The sequence below is a fragment of the Meles meles genome, chromosome 8 (assembly GCF_922984935.1).
Source record: "Meles meles chromosome 8, mMelMel3.1 paternal haplotype, whole genome shotgun sequence".
In the NCBI taxonomy this organism is placed as follows: domain Eukaryota; kingdom Metazoa; phylum Chordata; class Mammalia; order Carnivora; family Mustelidae; genus Meles; species Meles meles.
The window spans coordinates 99,921,090-99,938,511 of record NC_060073.1 but is presented as its reverse complement, the minus strand read 5'-3'; the positions used below and the strand labels follow the sequence as shown (position 1 = coordinate 99,938,511).

At 39.6% G+C, this 17,422-nt stretch overlaps 3 pseudogenes; 2 read left to right on the top strand and 1 right to left on the bottom strand.

The window, feature by feature from the left end:
- Positions 1–1,523: 1,523 nt before the first annotated feature.
- Positions 1,524–2,457, top strand: LOC123948828 (annotated as a pseudogene).
- Positions 2,458–14,091: 11,634 nt separating this feature from the next.
- On the top strand, positions 14,092–15,031 carry LOC123949349 (annotated as a pseudogene).
- Positions 15,032–15,972: 941 nt separating this feature from the next.
- On the bottom strand, positions 15,973–16,798 carry LOC123949721 (annotated as a pseudogene).
- Between the last annotated feature and the right edge of the window lie 624 nt (positions 16,799–17,422).

Here is a 17,422-nt window from a genome sequence, read left to right as displayed (position 1 = left end):
TGAGGAACTCTGGTGACTTCCAGCCTAAACCACCATCTTTTTTGTCTGTCTCTCTGGACAGCTGGAGTATGCTGTGTCTTATTATCTCTCTGTTTTCTGACATGGCACACCTACTAAAAGTTGGGACATTGGACACATGGTGTACTTCTTTCCTCCCCAGGAGAAGCTAGAAACTGGGGAGGGGGGCATCCCAATTTGAAGGTGCTGGGAAAGGAAAAGTGTTACAACAACAAGACGTCTAGGATATCCTTGGCAGTTCCAATATGACTACATGCATGCTTTAACTGGGAGCAGGATTACCTTAACTAGTGTCTGGATTTTTACAAAGGAAATCTGTATAGGAAACATTTCAGAATCACTGCTAATGTGGGTCACAGGGTCTAGATCTTCCTCTTCTGCCATGTTGCTGAAAGGGAAATAAGAATTTATTTTTGGTGCCTCTTCGGGAGATACCTAATCCTTACAGTGGAGGGAAACCTTGAGTAAAATTTTGAGTCCCTAAAGAAATAGATACACATTGTGGTCCGCTGTGTAAATACAATCCCCTCAAGCCCTATTACATATTACATCAGAAACCATTCCGTGCATAAGAGATGGAGCAAGCTTCTATCCTGTTTACAACTGAGGACATTATATCTTTGCCCTCACCTTAAGTCTTCTGTGTTTAACAAGTGGCCAAAGTGATAGAAATAAGCGCTGTTTATTTTTGTCTACTGCTTGAGAGGACTCATAGTCAGAAACTATTATCTGTGGTTCAGAAGGATTTTCGGGACTTATCAGAAATTACATTTGGGTTATATCCTCCTCAAATCAAAGGGAGCAAAACTAAGGAGACTAAATCTGTCCTTTCAGGACCACAGGGGTAATACTGATAAGGAAGCACTAAAGTATTCTTGCTGAAGGGGGATGATTTTCTGAATTCCATTTATAGTCATGTCTTCTTTTTGTGATGAAAGTCCAGGGACCTAAGATATGCCACTCTCTTTCCAGTTTTGCAGTCCTCAGACTCATGTGAAATGGATAGAAGGAACTGTTTGAAGGGAGGGTCATGGTGAGGGAAGGTTCAGAGGCATTAGATTTCAAGATGCAATAGAATTTCAATAGAATGCAAGAGAATTCAATAGAATTTTAAGATTCAGAAAATTGATCAATTCTATGGATGGAACTCTCATTCTTTCTATTTATAGTTTTTACTCTGTGACATGGGGCAGGAACTCAAATTCTCCTAGACTCTGGTCTTAAATTTTGGGGTTAGAACAATGTTCTTCATTCCCACCACACCAAGTCTAATTCCCATTAGAGGCCAAAACTGGCTTAGTGGGGTTGCTGCCTCCATGTTACTGGTTAGGAATAGGGCTCCTTTGATTTATGCTAATAGTTAAGCATTTTTATGGTCCAATGTGGGCTAGTTTCATATATTCCCAGTGTGAACCCAATTTCTGTGAGAGGAGATATGGTAGGAAATATTGAGTTGTTTTCTGTGTAACTTTTCCTCCTGTGTTCACAAATTCCCTTGGAGAAGAATGCCTCCTGAAAATGCTTCCTTTGTGACTGAATTCATTCTTGTGGGGCTAACATACCTACCAGATCTCCAGGTCCCCCTGTTCTGTCTGTTTCTGGTTACCTACATAGTCACTGTGTTGGGAAATTTGTGCTTGATAACTCTAATTGTGCTGAACTCACACCTCCACAACCCATGTACTTTTTCCTCTTCAATTTGTCCTTCACAGACCTCTGTTATTCTTCCTTGTTTGCACCCAAAATGCTGATGAACTTCACATCGAAGAAGGATATTATCTCCTACATGGGATGCATGACCCACCTTTACCTTTCTGGGTTTTTTGGTGCCTCTGAATCTTATGCGCTGACATCAATGGCCTATGATCTATGTGGCGACCTGGAACACACTTTTGTATAATGTTGCTATGTCCCCCAAAGTGTGTTCCATCCTTATGCTTGGTTCATACTTGAAGGCATTTTTGGATGCCACGGCTCACAGGATGCATGCTGAGACTGGACTTCTGTGATGCAAATATCATCAACCATCATTTGTGTGTATCGTCCCTCTGCTCCAGCTCTCCTGCACCAGCACCTATGTGAATGAGCTGGTGGTTTTCATTGTGTTGAGCATCAGTGTGATTGTGCCCAGTGTCACCATGTTTGTCTCTTATGGTTTCATACTCTTCAGCATCCTGCGCATCAGCGCCAGTGGGGGCAGGTCCAAAGCCTTCAGCACATGCAACTCCCACATAATTGCTGTTTCTTTCTTCTTTGGATAAGGTGTGTTTATGTGTCTTCCACCATCTTCTGCTGGTCTATGGATGAGGGAAAAATTTCCTCTGTCTTTTATGTCAGTTTGGTTCCCATGATGAACCCCTTCGTTTACAGCTCAAGAAACAGGACATTAAACTTGCTGTGAGAAAAGCTGTAAGTAGGAGAACATTGGTTTTTTTTTAATATTTTATTAATTTGACAGAGAGAAATCACAACTAGGCAGAGAGGCAAGAAGAGAGAGAGGAGGAAGCAGGCTCCCCGCGGAGTAGAGAGCCCGATGTGGGGCTCGATCCCAGGACCCTGGGATCATGACCTGAGCCTAAGGCAGAGGCTTTAACCCACTGAGCCACCCAGGCGCCCCAGCAGGAGAACATTTTGATCAGAAACTGTGTCTATCTGTGTAGTTTGTTACACAAAGGGAGATTCTCTGTGATTAAATACTTTTAGTGGCAATCTTCTTAGCAGTTTTTCCTAATATGATAAAGGTTGTTCAAATCCAATTTACCAACACCACAAAATCTTCACTTTTTCTTCTGTTTAATAATAGCATTACGTAAGAAACATGTTGCCTATTTTTCCCTCATTTTCAAGTTTCTCCCCACTTCTGCAATATGATGAATTGTGTTTCAAGTATTGAATTAGGTAACAAAAGGGTTATATTGTATTATTGGGGGTGTTCTTATCTGCCACTTGGTAGTAGAATATGTATCATATCCTCTGTTTGTAATCCCATTTTTCCATCCTGTAATTAGGAAGAATATATCTCCTTTAAATGCCAGAGGTTGAAGATTCCATAATGACAATCAGGGTTAATCCTTTTTTCATTTGTAGCTATCATATACCAAGAATCTTTTTTCAGACTTTTGTTTTTTACCTTTGTACAGTCAAACCAACACATAACTGATCATAAAACTATTTTTATTGTATGGATGGGAGAATGAGCTCTGTATAGTTAAATTTGCCTAATATTACACAGCCTTGTAAAGAAAAATTTAGACTAAATTCTTCACCTTCTGATTCATGTCTGCTACTGTTTGTAGTCTATTTTGCTCTCCTCTTGTTTTTTCTCACTTTCAAGTTTTTATTTAAATTTCAGTTAGTGACCATATGGTGTAATATAATGTCAGGTGTAGAATTTCCTGATTTATCATTTTCATACAATATCAGTGGTCATTGCAACCAGTTCCCTCCTTAATCTCCAGTACTCATTTACCCATCACCTGCCCACCTCTCCTCCAGCAATCTTCGGTTTGTTCTGTGTAGTCAAGAATCTGTTTTATGGTTTGGCTCTCTCTCCCCACCCCTATATTCCTTTGGGTTTTTTTCTTGTTTAAATTCCACATATGAATGAAATCATATATTATTTGTCCTTCTTTGACTGACTTTTTTCACTTAACATAATAATCTCTATCTCCATCCAGTTCATTGTAAATAGCAAGATTTCATTCTTTTTATGGCAGAGTAATATTCCATTATAGATAATCACAGCTTTATCCATTTAACAGTCAATGGACTTTGGGCTCTTTCTATAATTTTTCTCTATTGATAATGTTGCTATAAACATTGAGGTGTATGCATCCCTCTGAGTCAGTATTTTTATATGCTTTGGGTAAATACCTAGTAGTGCAATTGCTGGATCGTACATAGTCTTTTCTAACTTCTTGAGGAACTTCCATACTGTTTTCCAGAATGGCTGCACAAGTTTGCATTCCCACCAACAGTTTAAGAGTGTATCTTTTTCTCTTGACCCTGGCCAATATCTGCTGTTTCCTGTACGATTGATTTTATCCATTCTGACAGATGTGGGGTAATATCTCTTTGTAGTTTTGATTTGTGCTTCCCTGATGATCAGTGATATTAACATCTTTCATGTGTCTACTGTCCATCTGTATGTCTTCTTTAGAAAAATGTCCTTTCATGTCTTTTGCCCATTTTTTCTTCCTGAGTTTGTTTTATGGGTTTGAGTTGATAAGTTCTTTATATAATTTGGATACTAGCCCTAACAGTTATGTTATTTGAGAATATCTTCTCCCATTATGAAAGTTTCCTTTTAGTTTTTTTGATTGTTTCCTTCACTGTACAGATGCTCTTTATCTTAATTAGTTCCTAATAGGAGACGTATCTAGTAAGAAGTTGCTACAGCTGATGTCAATGAGATTACTACTTGACTTCTCCTCTAGGATTTTGCTGGTTTTCTGTCTCATTTAGATCTTTCTTCTGTTTGGAATTTTGTGTGTGTGTGTGTGTGTGTGTGTGTGTATTGTATAAGCAAGTGATCCTGTTTCATTCTTTTGCATGTAGCTCTCCAGTTTTCCCAACACCAATTTTTTTTAAGATTTTATCTATTTATTCGACAGAGAGAGATCACAAGTAGGCAGAGAGGCAGGCAGAGAGAGAGAGGAGGAAGCAGGCTCCCAACCAAGGAGAGAGCCCGATGCGGGGCTCGATCCCAGGACCCTGGGATCATGACCTGAACCGAAGGCAGAGGCTTTAACCCTCTGAGCCACCCAGGCGCCCCCCAACACCAATTTTTGAAGAGACTGTCTTTTTTTCCATAGATATTCTTTCCTGCTTTGTCAGTCATTAGTTGACCATATGATTGTGGGTCCATTTTTGGGTTTTCTGTTTTATGCCATTGAGCTATGGGCTGTTTTTTGTGTCACACCATATCGTCTTGATGATTACAACTTTGTAATATAACTTGAAGTATGGAATTGTGATGCCTCCAGCTTTGTTTTTCTTTTTCAAGATTGATTTGGCTAATTTGTATGTTTTTTGGTTCCACACAGACTTTAGGATTGTTTGTTCTAGCTCTGTGTAAAATGCTGGTCATAGTTTGAGAATGATTGCATTCAGCTTGTAGATTGCTTTGGGTATTACAGATGTTTTAACATATTTTTTCTTCCAATCCATGAGCATGGAATGTCTTTACATTTCTTTTTTTTTTTTTAATGATCATGTTCAATAGTACATCATTGGTTTTTGATGTAGAGTTCAACGATTCATCCATTGCATATAACACCCAGTGCTTATCACAACATGTGCTCTCTTTAATACCCGTCACCTGGCTACCCCATCCCCTTAACCCTCCCCACCTTGACCATAAGATGGTGGGAGTGCAAGCTCTCTTTCCATTTCCTTAGGTCATCTTTAATTTATTACAAGTGTTTTATGGTTTTGAGTACAGATATTTTACCTCTTCATTTAAATTTTTCCTAAGTATCTTATGGCTTATAGTGCAACTCTAAATGAAATTGATTCCTTGATTTCTCTTTATGCTACTTCAATACTTATGAATAAAAATGCAACAGATTTTTTCTACATTGATGTTAGTATCCTGTCACTTAACTGAATTCCTGTATCAGTTCTAGCAATTTTTTATGTGTGTGGATTCGTCGGGTTTTCTATGTAGAGTTCAAAGCCATCTGCAAATAGTGAACGTTTGACTTCTCCCTTGCAGATATGGATGCATTTTATTTATTTATTTATTTATTTATTTATTGCTCTCTGATTGCTGAGGTTCCCTTTGATGATGATATTATCTATGGTTTTTCATATATGGCCTTTATGATATTGGGGTATGAGCCCTTAATCCCTACTTTCTTGAGGGTTTTGATCATGGATGCATGTTATACTTTGTCAAACGCATTTTCTACAACTTTTGAGATGATTGTATGGTTTTTATCCTTTCTTTTATTAATGTGTTGTATCATGTTCACTGATGTGCAAATACAGAATTACTCCTGAAGACCAGAAACATATCCCACTTGATTGTGGTGATGATTCTTTTCATGTACCACTGGATTCTATTTGCTAATGTGTTGTTGAGAATTTTTGCATCCATGTTCATCAGGAATATTGGCCTAAACTTCTCATTTTAGTGGTTTTGGAATCAAGGTAGTGCTGGCCTCATAGAATGAGTTTGTAAGTTTTCCTTGCATTTGTGCTTTCTGGAATAGTTTGTGAAGAATATGTATGTATTCTTTAAATATTTGGTAGAATTTTCCTGTGTCCTGGACTTTCGCTTATGGGGAGATTTTTTATTATTGATTCAGTTCTCCTTGTAACGTAGAGACTTCTAGGTCTTGCTACCTTTAGGAATTTTTATCTCTATATTTTGCAAATTTTATGAAATCTCATGGTGTTTCTGTGCTTTTGTTGATTTTCATGAGATTTGTCTGTGCCTCCTGGATTTAGATGTTTGTTTCCTTCCCCAGATTCGGGATGTTTTTAGCTCTAATTTCCTCAAATAAACATTCTGCCCCCTTTACCATGTCTTCTTCTTCTGTCATTCCTCTGAAATGAATGTTATTACACTGTATGGATTCATTGGGTTCCCTAAGTCTCCATTTGTGATCCAAATTTTTCTTTCCCTCTTCTTTTCTGCATCATTTTTTTCCATAATTTTATCTTTTGTATAACTTATTGGTTCCTCTTTCATCCACCTTGTGGTTATTGCATCCAGTCGGTTTTGAATCTCTGTTATTGTAATTTCATTTCAGCCTGACACGTTTTTAGATCTTTTATCTCTGGAATAAGGAACTCCTTGGTGTCCTCTATGCTTTTCTGAAGTCCAGCTCATGTCCTCCTGATTGTTGTTTTAAATTCTGGATCAGGTGTATTAGTTATATCTGTTTTGATTTGATCTCTGGACATGACCTTTATTTGTTCTTTCTGGATGCATTCCTACACCATGACATTTTGTCTAGGTCTCTGTCTTCTTCTGTGTGATAACAAAGCCCGTTGCATTTCATGGTCCTGAGAGTAGTGGGTTTATGAAGAAGACATGGTATACCGTGCAGGGCCTGGCACTTCAAGAAGTGTCTCTGATGTGTGTTGTGTGCACTCTGCTGCTCTGTGTTGGTTGGTTTTTCTCTAAGGTCAGTCGTCTGTTGAGTTTCTCCTTGCCTGTAGTGGGGAGTGTTTGGACCTTGGCCAGAGGGTGGCAAGTTTTAACTAGGTGTGCTCTGGTCTGCTTGTTAAAAGAGAGCTGAAGGTTTGCAAATTCAATGGTCAATAGACTTGGTGTGTGTAGGGGGTTTGTGGTAGTCTTCTGGGGGAGGAGCCCACTGTTCTGGTTCTCAGGCATACTTGGAGAAAAGGAGTAACAGAGAGCACAGGGGGCTGGGGCTTGGTGTAAGCAGGTGAGGCAGCTAGTGTTAGTGTTGTGCTACTTGCTGAAGCTGGTTTATCCCAGGAACAGGGAGAGGAAATGGCACCAGCCAGCTCCTTTGTCCCCAGAGATGTCTCCATGCTTGCTGCATTCAGGGAAGCACTTTCAGAAAAGTAAATAACCTCCCCAGTGCCTCACGGGTGATTTTGACATCGCCATTTTCACCATGTCTGCCTCTGGGCTGTTTGCCTGCCAGGAGCAACACAGCACACTTTGAGCTCTATTCCACTCAAGTCATGCTGACTTTTAAAACTCTAGGGTTTAGGGATGTGGTCAGGGCAGGGATCTGTGCTGGTCTTCTGGGGGAGGGTCTCACCATGCTGGGTTGGTATATCTTTGACCAGAAAAAGCAGTCGTGCCCGAATGCAGGGCCATGGGATTCGGAGCAAAATGCTAGGTGACAAGTGTTCAGGTTAGCTGTCCTCAGCACACAATTCTGTGTCTATGCCAAGGGGCAGGGGAGGGAGGTGGTGCCCACTGGCTCTTTTGTCACCAGAGAGGCATCTCTGTGAACACTGGCTCTCACAGATGTGCTCCAAGAAGGGGGAACAGTCTCTCCCACTGCCTTAGGGGATCCCCAGATCCCACTATCTGCTTCTGGGTTGCTTGCCTGCTTTCTCTCCAATAGTATGGCAGTACTCAGGACTCTATTCTGGCCAAGCCTGCCAACTTTTCATCTCCAGTTTTGAGCCCCACTCTTGTTTTCCCAGCCAATGGCTGTGGGGGAAGTGTTCTCTTTGTATATTTCACCTGGGTACTCCACTCTTCGTTGATTTTTTCTGCCCCCAGTTCTTCCTCCCCTGCACAGCACCCATGATCAGTTTTTCCCCTAACCCAATTCTCCACACTTCCTACCTTCCTCTGTGTGGGCTCTTGTCCCCCTCTAGTTGTGAAGTTTGTCCTGTCAGTATCCAGGTCAATTCTGTGAGTATTCAGAATGATTTGATAGTTATCTAGGTGTGCTCAGGGATGAGACCAGCATAGGGTCCTCCTATCATGCTGCCTCTTACCTCCTACTACCATATCTCCCATTCGCAATATTGGAACAGCCAGACATAAGATAAGGAAAGAAGTATAAGATTTGAATTACATAATTAACTAAATAGATTTACCAGATGTATAAAACATCCACCTAACAAAAGCAGAATTTCCCAAATGCACATGAGATATTTTCCAAAATAGACCCTATGTTAAGCTACAAATTGGACCTCCCCAGATTTGAAAAGAGAAATACCATAGAAGGTATTGCCTCGTACCACAATGGGATAAAGTTGGAAATCAATAACAGATGGAAAACGGAATAATACACAAATTTGTGGTTATTGAACAATGCTGTCTTAAGGAAACCAATGAATCAGAAGAAAACACAAGGGAATTTGGAGGCTATTTAATATGATTGAAAACAAAGCCAAAACTTAACAAAACGCATGGGATATTGCAAAAGCAGGGGCCAGGGAGAAATTTGTATCTATGCAAGCTTACATTAAAAAGCAAGAAACATCTTAAATTAATGACCTTAGTTATTTTACAACTTAAAGAAGTAGGAAAATAAGCAGAAAGCTAACACAAAACCAGCAGGAGAAAGGAAATAAAGACTAAAGCAGAGATAAATTAGAGAATAGAAAAACTAAGGAGAAAATGCTAGGATCATGTATGTAGAGCATTCTAAAGCCTACACACACACACACACACACACACACACACACACACACAAATTGAAACCACAAAGGAACTTAGGATAGTAACAGGATACAAAGTCAAGATACAGAAATTAGTAGTCTTTATATACACTAACAATGAACAGTCCTTAAAGGGAACTAAGAAAGCAGTTCCATTTATAGCAGCATTGAATAGAATGAAATACTTAACCAAGAAGATAAAGGCTTTAAAATGAAAATGAAAAAATATTGCTGATAAAAAACACAAAAGGCATAAATAAAGGGAAACATGCTTTATGTTCATGGATTGGAAGATTTACTATCATTAAGATGTTAATGCTATCCAAAGTGATCTACATATTCAACAGAATCCAAATCAAAATTCCAATGACTTCTTTTATTGTGGGATACAAAAAATAGTCCTAAAATTGATATGGAGACTCAAGGGACCGAGAACAGCCAAAACAATCTTGAAGAAGAGTAAAGCAGGAAGACTCATTCATACTTCCTGGTTACAAAACTTACTAGAAAGGTAGAGTAACCAAGAGAGTGTGGTGTTGTCATAAAGTGAGACAAAAAGGCCAATGGAAACATGAGAAACCCAGATATGTTTTTACATAAAATGGAGGATTGTCTTGGCTATGACACCAAAAACAAAGGCAACAAGCACCAAAGATACGTAAGTGGGATAAAATCAGATAAAATCTTCTGTAAGGGTGGTTAGGTGTTCAGTCAGTTAAGCATCTGCCTTACGCTCAGGTCATGATGTCAGGATCCTGGGATTGAGCCCTATCACTGTACTTCTGTGCGCTCTCTCTCTCTCTCTCTGTGTCTCAAATAAAGAAATAAATTTTTTTTTAAGTTTCTCTTGAGGAAAGGAACAATCAGCAAGGTGAAAAAGCAACCTACAGAATTGGCAGAAATGTTGGTAAGCCATATATCTGATAAAAGTTTATTTCCAAAATATGTAAGGAGCACTTGAAGCTCAGTAGTAACAACATTACAAAACAAATAACTCTATTAAAAACAGGCAAAGGACCTGAATACACATTTCTCAAAGAAAACATGGAAGTGCTCAACACGTGTGTGTAAAGATGCTCAATATCACTGATTATTAGGGAAATGCAAATGCAAACCGCAATGATATATCGTCTTGCCATGTCTGTAAAAATGGCAATTATCAAAAAGACAGTAGGTAGGGGCGCCTGGGTGGCTCAGTGGGTTAAGCCGCTGCCTTCGGCTCAGATCATGATCTCAGGGTCCTGGGATCGAGTTCCGCTTCGGGCTCTCTGCTCAGCAGCGAGCCTGCTTCCCTCTCTCTCTCTCTGCCTGCCTCTCTGTCTACTTGTGATCTCTCTCTGCCAAATAAATAAATAAAATCTTTAAAAAAAAACACACACAATAGGTACGCACTGGTGAATTTGTAGAGAAAAAGGAAGGTGTTCTTCTACAGAGCTGGTCAAGGTGTATAAGGTTCCCTTTATTCAAGATGAGTAAGTTCTGGAGATCCAGTGTACACCCATGTCACTAGAGTATAATATAGTTAACTTTATTTCATACTTTCAAATTTGCTAAGAGGGTTGTTAAATGTTCTCAGTATAAAAACAAAGAAAAATAACTATATAAGGTGATAGATATTTTGATTCATTTGATCACGGCAATTGTTTCACAATCTTTACACTTACAAAACTAAGTCATGTATCTTAAATATATGAAATTATTATTTTTAAATTATACCCTATAAGGATGGAGTAGAAAGAAAAAAATAACTTCTATTCAATTTCTTCTTTAGTTTTACTGAGGCTGAATCACAGTTTTAAGATATTAAAAAAAAAAGAAGATGCGGTATACATATACAAAGGAATACCATATAGCTATCAAAAGAAACATAATCTTGCCATTTGCAATGAAGTGGATGGAACTAGAGGGTATTATGCTGAGTGAAATAAGTCAATCAGAGAAAGATAATTATATGATCTCCCTGATATGAGGAATTTGAGAGGCTGGGTGGGGGACTGTGGGGGGTAGGGAGGGAAAAATTGAAACAAGATGGGATAGAGAGGGAGACAAACCATAAGAGACTCTCAATCTTACGAAACAAACTGAGTGTTGCTGGGGGGTGCAGGGGTAGGAAGAGGGTGGTGGGGTTATGGACGCTGGGATGGGTATGTGCTATGGTGAGTGCTGTGAAGTGTGTAAGGCTGATGACTCACAGACCTGTACCCCTGGGGCAAATAATACATTATATGTTAATAAAAAAATTTAAAAAATGAAAAAAAAAAGATATAGTTTTATGACAAACTTTCAATTGCCCAAGTTAGATAGAGAATGACTGAAAGTTCTTGAAGTAGGGAATGGCAGATCTGTGCTCTCAAAGCTCATTATAGCAGTAATGTAAATGCTTAAATAAGAGGGTGTATGTGAACATGCTAGAAAATCCTTAGGAGCCACTACAGTTCAGTAGTAGAGTTAAGTTAAAACCTAAAAACTGCCTGAATTTGTGTGGTGGCTGAGGGACAGGAATGGAGGTCATTGTGGTTCTAACTCTATTGCTTAGCATAGAATACGTGGAAATATACTGAGGGATTGCAACCAGAGGACATCATTTTTAGAAATATTTGAGTTCTTACTAGGTATGCTGTGCTGTAGTTAACAAATAAGACAAAAATGATGTTAATCATTTTTATTATTTACTGGTGAGTTATTATTTACTGGTGAGCACAGGAATTAAAGGGAAAAATGTCTGATGAGTGTGATGATGGAGGATCTCTTGGAATTTATGAGGAGCTATATAAGAACAGCTGGTATTGACTATTTACTGTGGCACAGGCACTGTTCTAGCCATTTTCCTTATGCTTTATCTCTTAATCATCATAACAACTTAATGAAAACTTTCGTTTTTGTTTTTTTTAACATGCCATTTTACAAAGACACAAAGGAAGAAGATTAAGTAATTTGTCCATCATATTATTAGTAAGACTAGAGGTAGGATTTGTACACATACTGACTAACTGCAGAGCCCCATTTATTTTGTGTGTGTGTGTGTGTGTGTGTGTGTGTGTGTGTGTGTGTGATGAAAAGGAATAGATGACATCACTTACTGAAATGTTACAGAAGTCCCAGCAGAATAGTCAGGTACAAATTTCCAATAGATGTTTAGAAGTAAAAACTGTAGGGATGCCTAATGAATCAGTCACTTAAGTGTCCAACTTTGTCTCAAGTCATGACCTCAGGGTCCTGGGATTGAGCCCTCTCTTGTGCTCCTTGCTCAGTGGGGAGGCTGTTTCTCCCTCTGCCACTCCTTCTGATCATGTGCACTTTCTCTCTCTCAAATAATAACTAAAATCTTAAAAAAAAAAGAAGTAAAAACCTTAGAAGGAATATATGATATTGCAAACTGGAGATATCCCAGGAAAGAGACAATTGATATGAGATGTTCTCTCTCTGGACAAATTTCAGATAAAGAAATAAAGAATCCTGGAGGCAGAACCCTGGCAGAAAATTTTCCATTTAGGATATGGGAAGAAAGAGAGAAATAAACAGTATAATAGACTGCCCTTCAGAGATGAAAATGACATGGACATGGGAGTTCATTTTTGGCTCCATCTTGGGAGATGGACATTCCCTAGAGTGATGAAAAACCTTGAATAAATTTGGAGTCCCTAAGGAACTAAAGACAGATGTGTGGTCTAGAATGTAAATACAATCCTCTGATTTTGCTTCTCCACAAAGAATATAATCCCAAGGGGAAGAGACTGAGCAGGCTTCTACTCTGTTTATAAGCAGGTGCATTGTATCATTAAACTCACATTCAGTCATCTGTGTTTTATCAAGTGGCAAATGAGATAAAGACTATTTTCCTCTGCTTCTTGAGAGAACTAAAAAGACATAATCAGAAAGTATGACTTGTATTTTGGAAAGGTGTCTGGGGCATACCTGAAATTAAGTGTATGTAACATCCTTTTAGAACAAAGGGACCAAAGCCTCAGAACCTGAAATTGCCCTTCCAGGACATCAGAGGTAAAGACAATGATCAGGAAGTATTGAGATATTGTGACCTAACGAGGATGAGTTCTTGAATTTCATTTATGAATGTCCCTCTTGTTGTGAGATGGAAATCCAGAGATCAATATTATGTAATGTTCTTTTTAGTTTTTTGCAGTTCTGAGATTCAAGTGAGGAGGAATTTGATCAAGGGGAAATCAGGGGATGTTAAGAGAGTTCAGGGGTGCAGGGGTACAATATCTCTGTCAGTAAGTTCCCTCTCCGTGGATGGAACTCTCACTCTTCTGGATTTATGACTTCTATTCTGTGACATGGGGCAGTAATGTAATCTGTCCTAGACTCTGGTCCCTTAGTTTTGAATTAGAAACAGTGTCCTTAATTCCTCCAACACTAAGTCTAATGTGCCTTAGAGGACTACACCAGGCTAGAGGATCTTTGCATCGAATTTTACTTGATAGTCGGTTGAAGTGAAGGAAAAAATGGTGAGTCCAGAGCAGGACAGTTGTGCTCTGGTCCACCCTTCTTCTCCCTTCTTCCTTGTTTTTTTTTTTTTTTTTATTTGTTTATTTACAGCATAACAGTGTTCATTGTTTTGGCATCACACCCAGTGCTCCATGCAGTAAGTGCTCTCCCTATTACCCACCACCTGGTTCCAAACCTCCCACCCACCCCCACCCCCCTGCCGCCCCTTCATAACCACAGTCCTGTTTGCCTGTGGCAGCACTGGACTTCCCCCTCTAGAGGCTAAATTGTGGTACTCTGCTCTGTTTAGCTTATAAACCTCTGATAAAGGGGAATTAGTGTTTCTCACAGTCATTTTAGAGGTAAAGGCAGATTTTCTGAGTCCGGATTTGGTTAGTCTCAGATTCAGATACTCCCAGTGTATATCCCCTTTTGTCGGGCAAAATATTGTGGGGAAGAGCTGGCTTTTCTCTAATTTAATCCTGTTTTCCTGTGCTCACAGATCACCCTTGGAGAAGAATGAGTCCTACAAACTCCTCTTTTGTAAATGAATTCATTGTTTTGGGTTTATCAGATCTTCAGCTTCCCCTGCTCTGCCTGTTTCTCGTCATGTATGTGGTCACTGTGTTGGGAAATTTGGGCTTCATAATTCTAATCGAGCTGAATTCACACCTGCACACCCCCATGTACTTTTTCTTCTTCAATTTGTCCTTCATAGACCTCTGTTATTCTTCTGTGTTTACACCCAAAATGCTGATTAACTTCACATCAAAAAAGAATATTATCTCCTATGGGGGTTGCCTGGCCCATCTTTACTTTTTCTGGTTTTGTTGTTGTTGTTGTTGTTGTTTTTTCCGAATTATGTGCTGACATCAATGGCCTATGATCGCTATGTGGCCATCTGTAACCCAGTCTTATGTAATGTTGCCATGTCCTATATCTTGTGTTCCAACCTTATTCTTAGTTCATACTTGAAGGCATTTTTGGATGCCATGGCTCACACAGGATGCATGCTGAGACTGACCTTCTGTGATGCAAACACCATCAACCATTATTTGTGTGATATCTTCCCTCTGCTCCAGCTCTCCTGCACCAGCACCTACATGAATGAGCTGGTGGTTTTCATTGTGGTGGGCATCAATATCATTGTGCCCAGTGTCAGCATCTTTGTGTCTTATGGTTTCATCCTGTCCAGCATCCTGCACATCAGCTCCACTGAGGGCAGGTCCAAAGCCTTCAGCACGTGCAGCTCCCCCATAATTGCTGTTTCTCTCTTCTTTGGATCAGGTGCATTTATGTATCTTCAGCCATCTTCTGCTGGGGCTATGGATGAGGGGAAAAAATCTCCTCTGTCTTTTATGTCAGTATGGTTCCCATGATGAACCCCTTCATTTACAGCTTGAGAAACAAAGACATTAAACTTGCTCTGAGAAAAATCCAGAGTAGGAGAGTGATTTGATCAGGATTAATGTGTTTGTATGTAGTTATAGGACTGGTATATTCTGTTCCTTTCATCAAAATAGTTTAGGTGGTATTGATCATATCTATGCCTTTGTTATCATGGTGAAGGAAATTTGAGTCACCTGTTAAATTATTTCCATTTTTTTGGCTGGGTACAGTATACTCTGTTGGTACATCACGGGTCGGGCTCCCAAACTCCACTCCCTGCTTCAGGGTTCTGAGAAGGGAACTATGTAGAGGTTGGGAGATTCTCATTGTTTTGGGTGATGAGTTAGAGCAGGGACTCCCCAATAGCTGAGGGCCTCTCTCTTCCTCTTGTTCTCACTGGTGCTGGTGTTCAAGAGGGCTTTTACTCTTGGAAGCCAGGGGACTATATGCCCCACCAACTGGGTTCTATAGCCAAATTCATTCTCATATAAGGAAATGATCTTCACACAAAGGTCATTGAGGATAATGCTATTCTCAACATGGACGGTCTAAGAGCATCACTGTTAAAGTACTAGGAGATAATAAGGAAGATATAGTCCATATATACTATGGAATATTATGCCTCCATCAGAAAGGATGAATACCCAAGTTTTGTATCAATATGTATGGGACTGGAGGAGATTATGCTGAGTGAGATAAGTCAAGCAGAGAGAGTCAATTATCATAAGGTTTTGCTTATTTGTGGAGCCTAAGAAAACATGGGGAGATGGAGAGGAGTAGTGAGTTGGGGGAAATTGGAGGAGTAGACAAACTGTGAGAGACTGTGGACACTGAAAGTTAATCTGAGGGTTTTGGGGGGTGGGGGGTGGGAGGTTGGGTGAGCCTGGTGGTGAGTATTATGGAGGGCACGTATTGCATGGAGCACTGGGTGTGGTGCATAAACAATGAATTCTGGAACACTGAAAAGAAATTTAAAAAAATAAATAAAAATTAAAAAGAAAAAAAAAAGTACTAGGAGACAACCTGGTCTTCAGTGGCATCCAGATTGCCCTTGAGGAGGCCTTCTGATGCCTGCTTCCTCAACTCCTTGATGTCTTTGTATAAGGCAGATTTTCCAGTTAGCAGTTCAGATCCATGACAGACACATTGGAGGTGGAGACATAGAAGGCCATGCCAGTGAGCTTAACATTCAGCCCAAGGATGCTCTTGCCTACAGCCTTGACACACTGGCAGAAGCAAGGATAATGTTCTCAGTAGCCCCTGAGGCGTCAGCTTCCTGGAGGGGCTTTCTTGTGGGTGACAATGATGTCATGGACTGTGGTGATGGGTCCCTCCATGATGCCAAAGTTATCATGGATAACCTGGGCTAGAGAGGCCAAACATGTGGTGATGCAGGAGGCATTGCTGACAATCTTGAGTGAGTTTTTATACTTCTCATGTTTCACTCCCATCAGAAATATGAAAGCTTCAGGGGAAGGGCAGAGGTAATGACCCTCTTGATCCCACCTTCAAGTAAGCCCCAGTGTTCTCCATGGTGGCGAAGACCCCAGTGGGCTCTACATCATACTTAGCACCAGCATCACCCCATTTGATGTAGGCAGGATCTTGCTTCTGGAAGAGGGAAATGGGCTTTCCACTGATGACAAGTTTCCCTTTGTCAGCCATGACTTTACCAGTTATTTGCCATGGGTGGAGTCAAACTGGAACATGTTGACTATGTAGCTGAGATCAGTGAAGGGATCAATGATTGCAGCAGCATCCACATTTCCAGAAGTAAAAGCATCCCCAGTGACTAGGTGCCCATATGTCCAAACCCACTTACTTCAACTTTCACCATCTTGTCTTTGGGATGCAGCTGGCACTGCACCAGAAGATGAGGCTGTGTGTCAGACACAGAGGAGCAGAGAGCCCTATTTTTTGCAATTTTTTGCAATTTTTTTCTTTTTGAAATTTTTTCTTTTTATTCCATTTTTTATTGGGATAAAATACACATAATATTTAGTATCTTAACCATTTTCAAATTTACAGTTCAGTGGTATTAAATACATTCATATTGTTGTGCAGTCATCACCATGGTCATCATCATCTATCTCCAAAATACTTTTCATCTTGCAAAACTAAAACTCTAGATCCATTAAATCATAACTCCCCAGGAACTCCTCCCCCAAATCCCTAGCAACCATCATTCTACTTTCTGAAACTATAAATTCTCCTTCTCCTCCTCTTCCTCCTTCTTCTTCTGTGTTTTGATCTGGTTTTTTTTTTTCAGGTTCTATATAAAAGTGAGATCATATATTATCTGTCTTTCCATATCTGGTTTATTTTACTTAGGAAAATGTCCTCCAGGCTTATCATATTGTCACAAATAGCAGAATTTCCTTCTTTTTGAAGACTGAATGATATTCTACTTTATACATATAATATTAACATAATAATTATAATTCATACAGCAATGGAATAT